The sequence below is a fragment of the Haemaphysalis longicornis genome, unplaced genomic scaffold (assembly GCF_048455015.1).
Source record: "Haemaphysalis longicornis isolate Haplotype H1 unplaced genomic scaffold, Haemaphysalis longicornis Haplotype H1 scaffold_1, whole genome shotgun sequence".
NCBI classification, from domain to species: domain Eukaryota; kingdom Metazoa; phylum Arthropoda; class Arachnida; order Ixodida; family Ixodidae; genus Haemaphysalis; species Haemaphysalis longicornis.
In genome coordinates this window covers 272,807,445-272,823,955 of record NW_027526203.1, presented here as the reverse complement: position 1 = coordinate 272,823,955, position 16,511 = coordinate 272,807,445, and the positions used below count along the sequence as shown (strand labels likewise).

The 16,511-nt window shown below is 49.3% G+C and overlaps 1 protein-coding gene and 1 non-coding gene across 2 annotated transcripts in view; both read right to left on the bottom strand.

Moving 5' to 3' along the window:
- The window catches only part of LOC144158951 (dual 3',5'-cyclic-AMP and -GMP phosphodiesterase 11-like), a 213,376-nt gene that overhangs the window by 128,447 nt on the left and 68,418 nt on the right, over positions 1-16,511 (bottom strand). The gene's annotated exons all lie outside the window — the stretch shown is intronic.
- Positions 602-674, bottom strand: Trnas-gga (transfer RNA serine (anticodon GGA)). The gene has a single exon. It is a non-coding gene; the product is annotated as a tRNA-Ser (tRNA).

The window sequence follows — 16,511 nt, the reverse complement described above, 5'->3', positions numbered from 1 at the left end:
GCCAAAAATAAGTTCGACAACTCCGCGGCCTGTATATATAACGCCCTCCTGGCCGCGCTGGAGAAAAACACACAGAGCGGGATCGCGCTTACGTGGCCCGGGTTTGCGTGGCCGCCTTGCAGCGGGGCGTGTGGTCTGTGCCTGCGTCATACGGGCAGCGGAAGTGCATGCGGCACTGCACTTGCTGCGACTGCTTTCACATCTACGACGGAAGTTTCGAGACACTGCAGGGCGGCAGGCCTTGACGCCCCCTCGTTCGACCATCTACTGCTTCTTTGGAGCGGAAAAGGGTAGCACCGATACACACACACACACACACACAGACACACACATATATATATATATATATATATATATATATATATATATATATATATATATATATATATATATATATATATATATATATATATATATATATATATATATATATATATATATATATATATAGATATAGATATATAGGAAATGAGGGGCTCGTTGAAAATAAGTCAGAAATAAAGTTTGGCAGTCAAGAAAATCTCGGAAAGCAAAGGGGAGGATATGGTAGGTCATTGAAACAGATAAAGAATTTGGAAAGAAAGACAGTGGAGAAAAAATGCCCGCCAGGTGGGATCCGAACCCACGACCTCCAGAATTCCGGTCTGGTGCGATAACCACTACGCTACCGGCGGGGCTATTTTTTCCCTCAACTTTCTGGGGTATTTATGTCAATGTAATTTTTTCCTGTGCTTGGGGGTGGTAGCCAGCGCCACTCCGACTTCTCGGGGTGAAGAGGACCTTCTTTTTAACCCCCGGGCCGTGACTCCAGTGTCTACGACATGTATTCTGGAGGTCGTGCGTTCGGATCCCGCCTGGCGGGCATTTTTTCTCCACTTTCTTTCTTTCCAAATTCTTTATCGGTTTCAATGACCTACCATATCCTCCCCTTTGCTTTCCGAGGTTTTCTTGACTGCCAAACTTTATTTCTGACATATATATATATATATATATATATATATATATATATATATATATATATATATATATATATATATATAGCGAATCAGATATGGGAAATGAGGGGCTCGGTGAATTAAGACAGAAAATAAGGGTTGGCAGTCAAGAAAACCTCGGAAAGCAAAGGGGAGGTTGTGGTGGGTCATAGAAACAGATGAAGAATTTTTTGAGTCCGAAAGAAAGTGGTGAAAAAAATGCCCGCCGGGTGGAATCCGAACCCACGACCTTCTGGAGGTCGTGGGTTCGGAAAATTCTTTATCTGTTTCTATGACCCACCACAACCTCCCCTTTGCTTTCCGAGGTTTTCTTGACTGCCAACCCTTATTCTCTCTCTCTCTCTCTCTCTCTCTCTCTCTCTCTCTCTCTCTCTCTCTCTCTCTCTCTCTCTCTCTCTCTCTCTCCATATATATATATATATATATATATATATTGTGCTTTTACCTTGTTCGAAGTTTTTCTTCTCTTATATATATATATATATATATATATATATATATATATATATATATATATATATATATCGAATCAGAATAGGAAATGAGGGGCTCGTTGAATTAAGACAGAAATAAGATAAGGGTTGGAAGCCAAGAAAAACTCGGAAAGCAAAGGCGAGAATGCGGTAGGTCATAGAAACAGATGAATTTTTTGAGACAGAAAGAAAGTGGTGAAAAAATGCCCGCCGGGTGGGATCCGAACCCACATCACATCAAGATATTTTTCGATTTCGTAGCTAGGCACCAAAGAACGTGGGAGGTCGTGGGTTCGGATCCCACACGGCCGGCATTTTTTTCACCACTTTCTTTCTGTCTCAAAAAATTCTTCATCTGTTTCTATGACCTACCGCATTCTCCCCTTTGCTTTCCGAGGTTTTCTTGGCTGCCAACCCTTATTTCTGTCTGTCTGTCTGTCTGTCTCTCTCTCTCTCTCTCTCTCTCTCTCTCTATATATATATATATATATATATATATATATATATATATATATATATATATATATATATATATATATATATATATATATCAGTACTACTTTTAAAAAAAGTCAGTTTCTCATCGAAAACTGCGTTATAAAGAGCGTTTACTGTATGCATTTAAGTTCAATGGTGCCTAGCTAGGAAATCGAAGAATATCTTCATGTGATTATTGCCGTCCCTCTTTACCATCTGCAGTGGCGTATCTCACGAAAAACTGATTATTTTCCCCCATTAAAATTGCCATTCAAAACTAACACCTCGTCTTTGTGAAAACGCTGCGCAAAACTACAATACATAGCAGCGTTCGCCCAAAAATGGCAGCTCTGCTCTCGCAATGTAGACACATATAAAAAAGTTAACCGTATCCGATATGAGTCTGGTCCACATCTGCGTCGCCTCGAGGAGTAAGACAATAACTCTTATCCCTATTTATCTCCACCGAGTACTGGACCTTCGTTGTTGTTCTTCGGGTTCGAGTGACTATACTCGGGCACAAGTTAAGCTCATGCAGTGTATCACCCCGCCGAAGCGTTGGCCCCGGATGTCAGCGCGGGCGCGTGTTTTGAAAGGAGATTGCGCTTAATGCGTAACATCACCTGCCTTTTCCCACGTAGTTTCTTTGTCGTCGCTGCAGTAATTTATAAGCAGGTTGTCTGAAAAATCACTGAAACGACTCACGTCGTGCTCAAAATATCCGCTGTAAGGCACGCTTCGCGCAGCGCGGAGGAGCAGCCGGCTGCGGTGATGAGGCGCAGGGGCAACTTCCGTTGTCGTTCTTAAGTTGTACCCGACGTTTCTGGTACTGCATTCAAGCTAACCTTAGTAAAGAATATTTACTTCCTCAACCTCACCCGCTCGGCAACCTCAGATAGCAGCGTCGGCCTAATGACAGCAAGGAACCTTAAGGCGCAAACAGCGACTTTTATGTGCAAACAGCTCCGCCCAGCGCCTCTTCCCCTCCCCCCTTCCCTCTACTGGACGTTTGCCGTCTTTCCCAAATCCCCTGGAGGGCGTGCAATTAAGGGAGATGAATATATCAATGCGCATGCACATTACCGTGGGTTCGCATTTCGCGGCAAACAGCCGGTGACGGGAGCCACACCGAGAACTAAGAATATCCGCTCGTGCACGTAAGAACACCTGCCGAATCGGAACAAAAATACTTCATCTTACCAATGCGTCTAGCCGTACGCAGAGAGGGATAGGGCTTTCTCGGCATCTCCCCAACCAGGACAACAAATAAGGCCCTATTCGCAGGTCATCGCGCAGCAGGCGCACGTTTTCGATTTGGTGCTGTTCTCAGACGGCGTCCTTGCGACGTCACCGCAGTGTCGTCACAAACGTCCGGGGTGTACACCAGGAGCGCACAGGTGGAAGGCCGGAGGCGGCGCCCGCTCGAGGGCTGCGACCGAAATAGCGCGCGCCTGCATGCATGCTGCGACGGTAAGTGTTGTGCCAGGAGAAGAACATACGAGCGAAGACGCCAGACCGCGGCTGTCGACGTTTCGAAACGCGCGTAAAAGCCCGCGCTCGCGGCGCCGGGATAGCGGACTTGACCGGCGAGCCACCCAAGCGGGCCGGGATTTCGTCACTGCGCTGTCCTCTCCATCACATTGGCAGCATTTACACTCCAGCAACATCCATCTGCCTGCGTCGTATGAATGAGCGTGCAAACGTATACTGTGCACGCCTGATGCCTTGCCATTTCGAATTTTAAAGCGAAGCTTTCTTTGGCTATCCTCCCGGTTTTCCGGGTGCTGCTGCTTGCTTTCGGCAGGAAGCAATGCTGGCGTCCGCGCATCCGCAAGGGCAGGAAGCGACTGGCGGCGGGGTAACCCCAACTCAAGCGTGCATTACGTTATCTGCTTTTCGAGCTGGTTGCGTCTAAACAACGTGCTGGCTGGCAGGAGCGCTTTCGCTGAGCAAACCGCGAATGTAAACGCGACGGTCGCGGTGGCCCACATGGTTTCGACTTCTCTGCGCGACGCTTCCGACGACGAGGGGGAAATCTACGCCCATCGTAAGAACATGCAATCAGTGATGTCAGGGTACAAGCACTAATGTACAGCTTCGCTTTACGTCGCCACCTGCGTGTGGGATCCACCAATGTTCATCATGTCTTCTCGCGGTATTGTGACATTTCCTGTATAACGACTGCGTTCATGGCCCGTCATTAAACAGTCGCGAGTAGAGCATGGCAGCTGCTGGCCGCCACTGTTAGTTCGGTACGAAACCGACAGGGATACAAGCCCTGCTAACGCCACGGCTTTCTAAGAACTGCCGAACAAGGTAGCATGCCGTCACGTAGGCATGCTTGGGGTCGACGGTGCCGCCGGCGCAGATGGCATAAGCTACGAAGTTGCACGTACGCACCTTGCAGAAGCTTCCACATTTCTCTCGCTTCTCAAGCAGAGATAAGAAAGTTATTGCGCAACTGCCCACCAGGATACTTCAAAGAAAGACGTATAGCGAAGATGGGACAAAAGAAGACATTCACGCTCCGTAAGCGCTGCGCTTGATCAGGGTGAATGTCTTTTGCCCCATCTTTGCGCTATTTTCATCCGAGGTACGTGTGCCAACTGGCTCATATATCAGCAAACTCGTCTGCCTATATATAAAAAAATGTTTGAGTGAAGCCAGTACCACTTAAGTTATTGCGAAAGGTGGCGTCTCTTCTGAAGCGCCACTACACTCGAAAGAACATCGTGCATGTTGAAGTCAAGTTAGGCGCGGTGAACCTTCAACTTCAGTGAAACGGTGACGCGGGCTCCATTTATGAGTGTCACCGTACGAACGGTGAAAAGGGTTAACAAAGTGCATTACATGTGCTTGCGAAAAGCCCGTTCCAGCTCCTTCCTTACATATGTTTCGATATTGCATTAATCACGAAAGAATATAGAGCCGGTCCTGTAGACAGGCTCCAATTATACTGGTCCTGAACAGTTAGCACAGGACCGGGATAATTGGAGATCGATGGGAGAGGCCTTTGCCCTGCAGTGGGCGTAGACAGCTGATAATGATGATAGAGCCGCCACTCCTCCGTATTGCGGCTGCAGTCTGCGTCAGCGCCATCCTCTACGATCTGGGTGTCGATTCCTGCATCACGCCCCACCTTCAGCAGTACACGCTCAGCCACAGAGCAAAATCTATACGACCGCAGAACTTGTAGCACTGCGTGCTGCATCGAGCAGTCCCCGCGTGAGCGCTCGGGCCATCTTGACGCTCTCGGGGCTTGAACTTTGTGCTTAGCATCTTTCCCAGAAGCTCAGGTTTCCTTGACCATAAATGCCCTGGAGGACCAAGATATACAAGCGCGCCATCTCACAAAAATTCAGTGGTTTCCCCCTCATTACGGAATAACCGGCAAGACTGATATTGCGGCATCGATCGCGTATGACCTCCGTGCACCATAGATTCCAATCCGATCCGCTATGAGAAAGATGGCCAGGTTTTTGCTTCCAGTGTCGCGTGGAGCATTCAGCGCTCCACCTGCGCCCACGCACCCATTTACACTATCGACCCCCGCAGGGCAATTTCAAATTGCCACCTGGACTCACCAAGCGTGGCGAAGCATTATAACGTCTGCGGCTGAATGTCGCCAACACACACTTCCGCTTCAAGCCACTTTAATCCCACTAAATTACAACGCTAACAGCTGCAACGGCGTGCATTTTCTTAGACACGTGTAGGCGAACAGATCGGAGCTGCAGGCCACCCGCGGTAATGGTACCTTCACTGCACGAAAACTGGCACCCGTCGAGCCAGATTTTCCAGTTTACGAACAAGAAGAAATCAGACGGATCCAAATCCGAAAAATATAGAGGGCGAGGAACGAAAGCTTCATGCAATTTCACCACTGCGACGGTTGATTTGCGAAACGATTGTCTTGCTGAACAGTGCGCTTATTGTTCTCCACAGCCAAAAATCGCGGCACCTATCGCCCACACAATTTTCTTATGCGCAATTCTTTGAGAAATACTTCGTGCACACTTCCATTTGGGATGCCCGCAGTATCGGTATACTCACGCGCATTCTCATTCGGCGGTCCTGTATAACAATGCCATTATTTTTTCCGCGGAGGGGTGACCTCAACTGGGCGTCAGAGACTGCTTTATCTTGAGTTGCTGAGCACCGACGTTTAAATTGGTTCCCAAAAAATAAACCTTCATCAGCGATGGTGCACAGTCCAGGTGAACTTCAGCTAACTCGGCTTTGATTTGCGCAGCCGTCCACTTAAAAAAATTGGCGAAGCTTGCACTAAGTCGCGCAAGGCTTGAACCACAGCGAAGCTGGAGGATTTATTTCTATGGAAGCACTGAAGGACACATCACCCCGCATTGCATTAGGTGTGAAATTGTTTATTTACATCTTCCGTCGTCGCTTTTCACCGTGGTAGTAGTAGTCATCGTCATATCCATCTATATCGTCGTCTTCCTCATGCATGACTTGCGAGCCCGGATCCTTTAACATTTCCCCCAAAGTGGAACGCGTCAGCACGCGCTAGAACCGGCGGCAACCGGCTTCGCGAACTGGGCGTCTGTAGCGCGAGCTGTACTGTGCTCCCCCCGTTGAGGTGCCGACGCACGTGAACTATTTTCTTGGTTTTTGTGAGTGCCATGCACTCGCAAACATGGACGACACCGGGCGCTCCTCGTGGGGCCCGTGCTCGCGTAAAAAGTACACCGCAGGAGTAACTATGACGCAGTTTTTTGATGAATCCGCACACCGCTCACATTACGGGCAGCAACAAGAGCTTCTCTGTTAAAACGCACGTCGGACATCAACCCTGCATGTATAGTGAACTAGAATAGGGTATAGTGACACGACTGGAGGGGGGAGGGGGGCAGCGTTCTGGTCGGCCAGCAACTATATACCAACAGCCGCGTGGCGCTGCTGGGCCTTTCCATTCTGGAAAGCGACAGCACTGGTAGATCAGCGCAACCAGTACTATGCGTCCGCGTTGGTGAAACGTTGCTTGTCGTCTCTTGGTGATAACGTGTGGTGCTTTAATGCACCTCTGCTTTCCCCTAAGGTTCAGCTGCATACTGTTCTGACTTATGTCAGACCTTCAAGCCATGCAGACAGCGCAATGGCCATGTGAAAGACAGACTTCGTAGTAACAGAACCTTGCAGCCACACTGGTTAAAGAGCGCCTTGCCTTTTCACTGACTGTAAAATCTAGGCTGTGTCGTATAAGTAGTGCATATATTTAGGCTGCGCGTATATTATAGTTCACTATAACAACACCGCACTTGTCGAGGATAACTAGCCTGAGCTGGACTGAACAGTGGCACTTGTTAGCCATGACGTCCACGCACAAAGCCCATTAAAGTTACCCGACTTATCAAACGACCCTCGCACATACAGCGCAGAATATACTGTCCCCTAAGCCCTGTAAGCTGTTGCCACCGAAGGTACACGCCAGGGGTCCAAGCCTGTAGCAGCGAACGCAGCTGGCTCAATTAACACAACGGCAGCTAGCAACCAGCCTACGTCTGGGGCCAGCCTTTCACCTTAGGAAACACGGAACTAAGGGCGGTTATTGATCACTGTCCGCTCCTCACCAGTGCCGCGGGCAAGGTGCCCGCCAGAGGGGAAAAAGAGCGACGATGAAGAGTGACTGACGGACGTCTATCCAGGCTGACGCACGCACGCATCTTGCGTCGGTGTCGGCCAGCAGGGTCAGGCCGATAGGTCGCCACGCGCCTCTGGATCCAAGAGGCGAGAAACGCTTGCGCCAGACACAACAAGCCGTGCGGGGGCGTCTGTCGGCACTCTCTCAACTCTCGACTGCCGACAGCGTTCAGCGTCGTCTCGTAGCCATACTTTTTGCCCGCATCAAAAAAAAAAAAAAAAAAAAAAAGCGAGACATGATGGACGTGCCCGCTGCGCACGAGCAGCCCCGTCATGCAGTGACGGAGGCCATTCCCGTATGGTTTCGAAGTAAGAAATGACGTAAGCTCATGCTGGCCGATCTGCAAGATGGGTTGTCTCACATACAGGACGCGTAGTACTTTTGTTCGATCGCTCCTGCGCGTGTGTATGTGTTTGTAGTCATGCTATCAGGGACCACACTACACAGTAAACCCTCGTAACAGCGAAATCGCTTGATTTAAAATATCGCTTTACGCAAAGTGATTCGTGGTCCCCACTGCAGCGTTATACATGGCACCGCTACGATTCACCGCGCCACTATTCTGTTCCCGCGTACTGCAAGCTTCGCACAATGTTCCTGTGCTTGGTGGCAAAGCCTACCACTACGTCCGCCTTCCACCTGGACGCCTCGCTGTCGGCGACTCAAACCGTTGCAGCGACAGCCAACAGATCTGCAAGTGGCGACTTGTCCCGGCGAAGCGAACGCCGCAGCCGAGATATCCTCTCCCCCCCTCTCTCAGACTCAACGAGCGCCGCTACTGCCCGCCCTCACGAACTCGGAAAGAGTGTTGTGTGTCTCTACTATTTGTGGGCCGTGTGCACAGTAACATAGTGAAAGCCGCGGAGCCGTTACGGCTGTTGTGTATAAAACCTCCCTCTCGGTGAATATTTCGCATTCGTTTTGCAGCAGCGAATCCATGCTGTCGCTGTGCTCGAGTCCTGTACTGTAACCTCGCCCGGAAGGGCATTGTTTCTGTATTGCTTCGGCTCATCTCTCGCCATGCAGTAAACCAGTTAAGTTTGCCTTCGGTTTCATGTCGTCACCAAGGCAGCAACCTTTGCTGGCCGCTCACCGCCACATTACCACACGCATGACGGAGGTGTCGGAGCCCGGTCCGGGGAAGCCTGGCAACAGCACATAATTCCCGCTTTCAACGAAACATCGCTTGTAACGAAGTCAGTTACCTGTCCCAATGACTTCGTTGTGACGATGGCTTACTGTACTTAACAGATTAGGGAGGGCGCAGCTGTCCCAGCTAAAACTAGAACTTGATGTAGCCAAACCCCGGCATTCTTAGGTGTAAGTGCAAGCCAAGGCAACGGGGAAAGCTAGAGAGATGTCTTTGGTCAAGGTTTCCCCGGCCAAAACGAGGATCCGAGGTGCCCTCGCCAATGGCAGGAACAGGCGGAATAATGAAATAGCGTTAGACCAGAGTCCAACTTCTTACCTGATGATGAACGAAATAAGCGGAATCGTTAAAAGATCGAGAGGGGAAATAAAGAAATCATGCCTCGGAGTCCCATGCAGACTCTTTCCTGAGAAAACAGAAGAATGGGGGAGACGACGAAGAAAAGAAAAAAATATATATATGGAGGGAGGGAGGGCCTCATGACAAAGTGGGGAGGGACAAGGAGGAAAGGGAACTGATGGAAACAATCAAGGAGGGATATTACGCATTTCAGGATCTTAAAATTTCGGCGTCGATCGAAGCTAGCATTCCGTCTCCGACCGAGGAGTCGTTTATGGTGGTTTATCTTGCACTTCGTGTATATATTTTAGCCTCCTACAGTTACAAATTGCCTGGTAAGAGCAACTGTGGTACACACACCAATAGTAAGACAGGCAGACTGGTCCCGTCTGACGAGTGGTGGAGACCTTACAAAATAACGACTACATGCACTCTTCGTCGACGGCCAGTCGAGCTCCTAACTTCCTCAGTTGAACGAAAAGTTTGAAATTCAGTAGCTCAGTTCCAATGCCTGGCCGTGAGACACTGTCTAGAAATTGTGCTCTTCCCCCAACTATACCCGTCGAACGGAGAAGCTCAGCTTCGATCGAAATCCTGCAGTGAAACTGCGCGACCCCGGATGGTCATTCTCACGCATAATGCTGGCGCACCTATGTACATCAAATATCAGAAGGAGCCAAACAGCACACAGTTCTGAGCCGACAGCTAACACATGGGGCAAGGATCGGGCAAGTGCCGTGAGGTACGGTGCAGACATGGTTCATGCACAAAGAAACAGCTGGTGCAGGGCGGGGTTACACTAGGGCTGCACTGTGGCCGCACTTTCGGCGCTCCAAGTGAGCTGCCGTGGGTGCATGACAGGCCTCGCCGGCATTACGCGGGGCTGCCGCACCTGCGTCGCCCTTCTTCCCGTGCTGCTGATACAGCGGTTTCGTGAACCAAGTCTGCACCAGGCCTGCGAAAAGAGACAACAGAGGGAACAGTCAGCGAAGCAGTGCGCACTGTTGGGAAACACTCTCCCTATACACTTCACCTACGAGTCCCTTCGCGATTCCGTGAATAACGATTTTTCCGGCATATTTAAGTTAGCGCCCCTATTGACGACAATACTAAAGACTCAGTTTTCAGAAAAGTGTACTAACCACTAGCTGCTTCAATTAAATTATCGGTATTTTTGGTGGCTTTCTGAACCTGCTCATCAAGTCGAGGGTTCGACGCAAGCCCGTGTGGTCGGGATGAAACATTTTGCAATAAGACGACAGACGCCGAATTGTGAACAAAGCTTCCGCAGCGAAGCCAAAACGTCGTTTAATTGTTTGTTTCTTATGCTTTAGCAGTTTCTTTTGGTCGATGTCTGTGGTCTTATTGTAACACGAACCTGCTCATGAATGTTCAACGTTTGCAATTATGCGACCGTGTGCTATCATATCTCTCTCGCGTTTCGACCGTAAAAATACATAAATACTTGGTATAACACACCAACCCAGAAATAAGCCACACGGGAGATAAGCTCAATCTATACATCGAGCTTAGCCGGATTAATCATCACAATTAGTATAGATAATATCAAGGCATTATTATTATTATTATTATTTTTTTTTGCAAACAACCTAGCCTAGTGACCCCCTTGTGTCCTGGCCCTCAGCGCTGGATTTGACAGCGGATAAAGTAGGGGGAAAGGCACGCAGAAATAATATAAAAAATAACGTCCAAGTTAGAGCAACCCAGAACTATTATACGGCCCCCAGCACGTCGTCACAACCCCCCCTCCCCCTGTCACTTCTTATCTGAAGGCCGCCACGCCAATTTTGACCTCAAATGGGGTTAGACGGAAGACAAGAACAGAGAATTGACCGCTTCCAGTTGGCATTGTCCACCATCTTCATTTACACTTGGCCAGATTATTGTCAATCATTGTCAAATATCATCGTCAATTCACTGATTTTTTTCTCTTTGTCTGCAAAGCCCCCCCTCCCCCCCCCCCCCCCCCCCTCTCCCCCTTCGATTTGCCATCCGGCCCTCCACCGTTTCGGCTTCGTGCACCTCGACCCTACACCTCAAAAGGTTGCCGACCCCTGCCCTAACTCAACGACAGCGACAGTTGCCCGCCCGTGAGCGGGGTTTGTCTCCGCCGGTATCACGGCGCCCGCTTTCCGTACGCTCGCCGCCAGGAAGCCGCTCAGCTTCTACGATGTCGTAAGCCGGGAGTGCAGTCACAAGAGCCGCACCGTCTACCCGACTGATTCAAGGAACGACAGATTTTGGCGTCGTCGAAGAGAAACTGAAAGGCACGCGTGGGAGGAAGAAAAAAAAAACGCGATAAAAGGCTGCCAGGCAGTGTTGGGGTTGGGGTTTAAGTAGGGAATAGGTTCAAATACACATTTCACATGTATGATAAGCTACCCGCACTCTTCACGGCGCGACAGAACATAGTTGCAAAGACAGCTTCGGCTTAAATTCTATAAATTTTTAAAAGTTAACTCTCTGCGTCTTTTTAAATCAGAATTACCTTATATATCTTCAGCCCTTTGTAATACATAAAAATAACGTCGTACAGACGCACGGGTCTTCTATAATTATTCTAAATTATACTATAGGGATTGATCTTTCCGGAGTATACATCTAACTGAAACAATTGCGCGCTCTTCGCAATACCAGAGTGCTACGTAATGCGTAAAATTATAAGGCTCAGGCGTTATCAGAAACAGAAACATACTTTTCATCTATATTCAAGAAAAGACGTAAAGTACTTTTTTTTTTCATTCCCGCCATGATTTATTAATTATTTATCTTATTTTTAGCGCACTTCAAGATAGCACAGTTGCGTAAATTATTAAAGGAATATTTTGCTTCACGTGTCGTTCACCAGGATTCGCTGCTGTTGTCGTAATGTACTGGCGCGAATATTCGGCCCTGGATTGCCATTTAGCGAAGTCTTCGGGACCGGTAGACTCGCGTCGTTCTTCGCGGGGCTTCAGCTGTCACATTTCGGTGATCCATCCATCCGAAAAATCCCGAAAGCCAGCCGCTTTCCTCTCATTTCTCTCGTCCGTAAACGACGACGCAATAACTCTCCTTATTTCTGCGTTATTGCCTTCACCAACCATTATCTGTTCATTTCATTTGTCACTCAGCTTGAGAGTTTCGTCGGCATGTTACTGCTTATATATTACGCTCAACGCACTCAACTAGCAACAGATCCACGAGCACGACGCACGATGTGGTCGGAAGAAAAGGCGAGAAAAACGCCACCCATTCATGATCCAAACTTTACACTGAAGCGTCCCGTACACCCCGATATAAGTATAGCTGATAACAAAATTTAAAGAAATGTTTCGATTGCCATTTTTCTAACGTTATGTAAAAAGAACTGACTGGACAAGCAAAAATCCCAATAGTCGATCGCGGAATAAATGGTCCCGGAACAAATGGTCCCGGAACAAATGGCCCCGGAACAATGGTCCCGGAACAATGGTCCCGGAACAAATTGGCCCGGAACAAATGGTCCTAACTTCAAACTAGGAAAAAATGGTCCCACCCCTACTGTACCTATGCACGAGAGCCTGTATGAGGGAAGGAAGGGGGTCAATGTATTTATGTTTATATGTTTGTATTTGTGGACAATGTATTTTGCATCTGTTCATATATATTTGCTACGGCTGAATTTACTTGAGTTAAATGCGGTATGCAAATGTTCTGTCGCACGTGTACGTCCTCGCGTGCTTCCTTTGCTCGCCTTTTTTTGTTAGTCCGAATACCAGGCAAACCAGTGGCAGAGATTTCAATCAAAATCTGCGTGTACTGAGCAGCACACGGGCGGTGTTTGAAGCGAATACAATAACGGGCTGCCATAATTTTCTTCGTGAATGCAGTTTTCTAAATGAAGCGGCGCAACACAACTGTTGTTTAAACTAAGCTGGCTGACTTGCAATACTCGCAAGGATACAAAATTTTGTCAACGCTTGAGAAGCGAGTCCCACTTGAGCTTGTGCGTTGAGCCCATTTACAGTGACGGTATTATTTAAGTAATGTAAAATATCAGAAATGTGAGTGGACCGGTACTGCTGACCGTCAGTCAACATAGAGCTGTACTGGTGCATTGCGCTCGCCGATTTACTGACAGCTTTTTGTGAGAGCAGGCGATACTGCACTCCAGCAAGATGCAACAAATTTAATAAGAGAACCCACGTGGAGTTTTGTAGATTAATTTTGCCCGAAGGGGTGCCTGGAACCATTTGTTCCCGAACCATTTGTTCCTACTTTGGAGTTGGGACCATTTGTTCCGGAACCATAAGTTCCGAAACCATAAGTTCCGGGACCATTTGTTGGGGCCATTTGTTCCGGCTCATTTGTTCCAGGACCATTTGTTCCAGAACCATTTGTTCCTACACCTCCCAATAGTACGTGTTTAAAAAGCACTCAAGCATTTTCCGATAGGATGCGACGCGCACGAAAGGCGCTAGCGCGGCGGCCCAACCCAAGTGCCAGATACTGCGCCCGGGAAAGTCTTGCGTGAGCGCAGCTGCCGTTGCGTGGCGTCACAACCCTTTTCCTACAGCCAGTGCGGAGACCCGAGCACAGCCACGATAAGAAGGCCGTATACCTGACGCATTATCATCAGCGAGGGAATGCGCTACTGAACACGCACAATTCGGACCTCCGCATGCTGCGGCTTTAAAAAAACAAACAAAAAAACATGGACACAGGCATCAAAATGTTCAAGCGGAGGCTCCCTTTTTATGGAGGCTTTCTTAGTCGATGTAGGAGAGGGCCGCAGCAACGGTTGCGGGGAAAACAGCAGTAGACACCCCCGCCAGTAACAACGAGCGACGGCAGGCAGTAGCAACAACAACAAGCACACGATAGCGGCGGCTTGAAGAGATCGGGAGCGCCGTCCCAGGGCAACAAACCGCAGGCGGCGGCGCGGTGGCAACAAAGGCGCGCCAGCGCTTCCCCGAAGATGCCACTCCCAGGCGCTCGGCTGTCAGCCTCACGCGGCGGACAACCGGAACGGATGCAACGCGGCCCGAGCCAGCTGCGTCCACCCGCGGCGGCGCAGCAGCTTCGCCTGAAGGCTATGAGGCGAGCGCTGCCCGAATACTGGACGTTCGGGAGCTCGCGTCAGGCCGCAGCCATCGCAGGCTGCAGCGAATTGAAGAACTGAATTACAATGAGTAGCAGCCACGGCGTCACTTTCGCTGTGTTAATGTAGGAGTCTACGCTGGAGGCCCACGTTCGCAATGAGACCTGAGTCTTTAACGTCATGCTTCTGCGAGAACTGAGCACGCACCAAAAAGTTCCAGCAACAAAGCTATCAACACAAGGAAGTGATCGAGCCAGTTGTGTTTTACGACTAGCCTCTGGCAAGCCGTGATGATAACATGAAGGGACGACGTCATGGAGGGTCTGCGGTTTGCTCCGAAGTGTAAAAAACAAACCAACCCCCTTTATTCCATCCACGGGGAAAATAAGGATGAAAATTCCCGCGCCTTCCCGCGAGGGGAACACGAGTAAATGCAGAGCATTGGGGCCTCAGTACTGATTGAAGGCAGTGTTGCTTCCATCGCTTCTTCCGTGATGCTGGAGTAGCAGACACGAGTAAACGTGGGCACGAGCGTCAACCAAGGAAGGAAGGAGCAACGCAGTGACTGAAACACGAGCGACCGCTAGCCGCTATATTTGCAGCGCGCGCAGTAGAGGGAGAGCAGTACGGGGGAGGGGGGGGGGGGGGGGGGAGCGCGCATGCGCAAGCAGCGCGCGCCCTCACCACGCCCCACCGCGCTGCTATCACGCACCTGTTAGGCCGAGACCACGACGGAGCGAACGGGCTGACTACGACGCATGCGCGCGCCAGCTACTGTTGAGAGAGAGGAGGGAAGGAGAGGCGCACCTGCTGCGGACGCGAAACTGTTGACAATGTCCGACGCAGGAACAGGCGAGGCTAAGAAATGCTCTGCATTTAAAAAACGCAATCGACTGACTGTCATCACTCATCAATGACAGTCGTGTTATTTTAACCACAACTGCAATTAATTACGCTAGGTAATAATAAAAAGGGCGGTGACGTCCTGACTTTCGAACTTTCCCGATGGTGTCACAAATACCTACATGTATTGGCAGCCGCTGCAAAAGCACCGACGATATAGCGTTGCTTGCTTGCAAGAAGAGCTGTGGCTTATGTTCGAACCCGATACTCCTTTTTTAGAGATAGGCCAAATTAACAAGTTGCAGCACCACGAAAATCTGCACGGTACCAACACTGGTTTGATGATAATGTGCCTTAAAGAGCAGCCTGATACCGCGGAGGCCTGGCGGCGTCATATCTGGTACAGGATCACGAAACAGCACGACGTATTTCGATCGCAAGGGCTAAACCGCCAAACTTCCGTCGACCGTCCTGTCACAAGCACTGGGCGCTCCACTGGGCTATAGTTTCGGATTACAGCCAACAATATCGATGCGAGCGCATCATCGCCGGAAGATAAAAAATTGAACCCATAACACACAAAAACCGCCCTTCTAGGTTTTACCTAGCGTCACTAAATAAGGTAAAGCCTTTATTTAGTGACGCTAGTTTTAACTTGTTCCGTCAACGATAGTCCTAATTCGTTGTTTCTTCCGGGCGGCGCCTTTTGGCACGCTCGATTCTGGCTTCTATCCTACATGCGTCACAAGTTACAGCGCACGAAGCAAGTAATCTGAAGCCCCCTTCAAGCACAAATTACTCAGCATGGCAGGATTATTCCCCGTCGTACAAACACGTAGTAAGGCACCATACGTATGTGTGGAGAGCACAGCTTCTCGAACAAAGCAAAGTTGTGCACCGTCTGCGTGGTCACATTTGAAACGCACCCCAGGGAACATCACTACTGTTACACTAACGTATACGCTGCGGTACACTCATCGAACCCGTTTATTTAGGTGAGAACAAAAGGAATAGTCAGGAAAAAAATCCCGGGCCATCTCCACTGACGTGAAACCTGGGGAGGGGCGAATCATGCAGTGTATCAGTGTATTCTTGCGGCCTTGGCGTTTTTTCACACGGAGATGAAACCGGTGGGGAGACGGGGGGAAGGGGGGGGGGGGGTAGTGTCTTTGAAGCACGAAGCGTTCTAGCGCGAGGCGTTATAAAACGCGTCGTTACATTCTAGCGAGAGGCGTTGGAAAACGAGTGTCCCAGTGTTTTAGTACCACGACTGCATGATGCGACGACGACGAGAGGAGACGCCGACAGCCCGAGCCCCTAAGGGGCTTCGTTCCTAAAAAGGCAGCATATGATTGGCTAAAAACACACCTCAGCAACAGCGTGCTTCGGTGGCAGCTTAAAATAAAAGCAGACATATTTATAATACATTCCTAAAACAGTTCACTAAAATCACAGAAGGGACATCAATTCATGAATTCCAAGGGGTGTG